At 38.6% G+C, this 2500-nt stretch overlaps 4 non-coding genes across 4 annotated transcripts in view; all 4 read right to left on the bottom strand.

Moving 5' to 3' along the window:
* LOC127716386 (5S ribosomal RNA) overlaps positions 1 to 79 on the bottom strand; it is a 119-nt gene extending 40 nt beyond the window's left edge. The window contains exon 1 of the ribosomal RNA XR_007988896.1: positions 1 to 79. This exon is cut by the window's left edge and continues 40 nt beyond it. This is a non-coding gene — a ribosomal RNA (5S ribosomal RNA).
* A 617-nt stretch (positions 80 to 696) lies between these two features.
* Positions 697 to 815, bottom strand: LOC127716380 (5S ribosomal RNA). Its single transcript, XR_007988890.1, has one exon. It is a non-coding gene; the product is annotated as a 5S ribosomal RNA (ribosomal RNA).
* Positions 816 to 1430: 615 nt separating this feature from the next.
* LOC127716374 (5S ribosomal RNA) lies at positions 1431 to 1549 on the bottom strand. Its single transcript, XR_007988887.1, has one exon. It is a non-coding gene; the product is annotated as a 5S ribosomal RNA (ribosomal RNA).
* Positions 1550 to 2164: 615 nt separating this feature from the next.
* On the bottom strand, positions 2165 to 2283 carry LOC127716367 (5S ribosomal RNA). Its single transcript, XR_007988884.1, has one exon. It is a non-coding gene; the product is annotated as a 5S ribosomal RNA (ribosomal RNA).
* Between the last annotated feature and the right edge of the window lie 217 nt (positions 2284 to 2500).

Raw genomic sequence — 2500 nt, 5'->3', positions numbered from 1 at the left:
AGTACTAACCGAGCTCGACGTTGCTTAACTTCGGTGATCGGACGAGAACCGGTGTTTTCAACGTGATATGGTCGTAGACACAGAAGTGTTAAAATTTTTGATATATAAAGTTAGGAAGCGCCGGAAGTCGTGTGTTTAGCATTTCTTAACAGAATTTGTATAATGAAATAAGAAAGTTGTCGGGTATAAAAAAAAAGGGGCAAAAATGAATATTTCAATAGAAAAAAAAATGCACAAATGTACAAACCGCACAGCAGGGGTAGGTCCGCCGAAATTTTGTGTCAAACGAAATGCACGGGCAAATCGTGCAGACAGAACTAAAGCGGGAAAACGTATTTCGCCCTGAAAAAAAAAGGGGCAGTCTTATTTCGTGATACAAAACGCAGCTGTGAACACAAATACAGAGACGTGTCAAAAGTGCCATAACCGGTAGAGCAGTTTTGAAAGTAAAGAATAAAAATCACTTACCCGTCCTGACGGGCGAAATCCAACGTATATAGCCTCAGTTTCAGAAGCCGTCGCTATGACATTCTTTTATAGAACAGTAGCAAGGGGAGAAAACTTAGTTTGACTCACTTTGCTGCTGTTCTGAACCTTGCTATAAAATTTTGTTAAGTAATCAAATCTTTTAACTTTTTCACTTATCTGAAGGTGTGAAAAATTATAAGTAAAAAAAAAACTTGAAGAAAAAAGAAATGTCTACAACACCCGGTATTCCCAGGCGGTCACCCATCCAAGTACTAACCGAGCTCGACGTTGCTTAACTTCGGTGATCGGACGAGAACCGGTGTTTTCAACGTGATATGGTCGTAGACACAGAAGTGTTAAAATTTTTAATATATAAAGTTAGGAAGCGCCGGAAGTCGTGTGTTTAGCATTTCTTAACAGAATTTGTATAATGAAATAAGAAAGTTGTCGGGTATAAAAAAAGGGGCAAAAATGAATATTTCAATAGAAAAAAAAATGCACAAATGTACAAACCGCACAGCAGGGGTAGGTCCGCCGAAATTTTGTGTCAAACGAAATGCACGGGCAAATCGTGCAGACAGAACTAAAGCGGGAAAACGTATTTCGCCCTGAAAAAAAAAGGGGCAGTCTTATTTCGTGATACAAAACGCAGCTGTGAACACAAATACAGAGACGTGTCAAAAGTGCCATAACCGGTAGAGCAGTTTTGAAAGTAAAGAATAAAAATCACTTACCCGTCCTGACGGGCGAAATGTAACGTATATAGCCTCAGTTTCAGAAGCCGTCGCTATGACATTCTTTTATAGAACAGTAGCAAGGGGAGAAAACTTAGTTTGACTCACTTTGCTGCTGTTCTGAACCTTGCTATAAAATTTTGTTAAGTAATCAAATCTTTTAACTTTTTCACTTATCTGAAGGTGTGAAAAATTATAAGTAAAAAAAAAACTTGAAGAAAAAAGAAATGTCTACAACACCCGGTATTCCCAGGCGGTCACCCATCCAAGTACTAACCGAGCTCGACGTTGCTTAACTTCGGTGATCGGACGAGAACCGGTGTTTTCAACGTGATATGGTCGTAGACACAGAAGTGTTAAAATTTTTGATATATAAAGTTAGGAAGCGCCGGAAGTCGTGTGTTTAGCATTTCTTAACAGAATTTGTATAATGAAATAAGAAAGTTGTCGGGTATAAAAAAAAGGGGCAAAAATGAATATTTCAATAGAAAAAAAAATGCACAAATGTACAAACCGCACAGCAGGGGTAGGTCCGCCGAAATTTTGTGTCAAACGAAATGCACGGGCAAATCGTGCAGACAGAACTAAAGCGGGAAAACGTATTTCGCCCTGAAAAAAAAGGGGCAGTCTTATTTCGTGATACAAAACGCAGCTGTGAACACAAATACAGAGACGTGTCAAAAGTGCCATAACCGGTAGAGCAGTTTTGAAAGTAAAGAATAAAAATCACTTACCCGTCCTGACGGGCGAAATCCAACGTATATAGCCTCAGTTTCAGAAGCCGTCGCTATGACATTCTTTTATAGAACAGTAGCAAGGGGAGAAAACTTAGTTTGACTCACTTTGCTGCTGTTCTGAACCTTGCTATAAAATTTTGTTAAGTAATCAAATCTTTTAACTTTTTCACTTATCTGAAGGTGTGAAAAATTATAAGTAAAAAAAAAACTTGAAGAAAAAAGAAATGTCTACAACACCCGGTATTCCCAGGCGGTCACCCATCCAAGTACTAACCGAGCTCGACGTTGCTTAACTTCGGTGATCGGACGAGAACCGGTGTTTTCAACGTGATATGGTCGTAGACACAGAAGTGTTAAAATTTTTGATATATAAAGTTAGGAAGCGCCGGAAGTCGTGTGTTTAGCATTTCTTAACAGAATTTGTATAATGAAATAAGAAAGTTGTCGGGTATAAAAAAAAGGGGCAAAAATGAATATTTCAATAGAAAAAAAAATGCACAAATGTACAAACCGCACAGCAGGGGTAGGTCCGCCGAAATTTTGTGTCAAACGAAATGCACG

Source organism: Mytilus californianus, unplaced genomic scaffold, assembly GCF_021869535.1.
Source record: "Mytilus californianus isolate M0D057914Y unplaced genomic scaffold, xbMytCali1.0.p SCAF_1, whole genome shotgun sequence".
Classification (NCBI taxonomy): domain Eukaryota; kingdom Metazoa; phylum Mollusca; class Bivalvia; order Mytilida; family Mytilidae; genus Mytilus; species Mytilus californianus.
The sequence above is the reverse complement of the archived record's forward strand: the minus strand, read 5'-3'. Positions and strand labels throughout refer to the sequence as shown.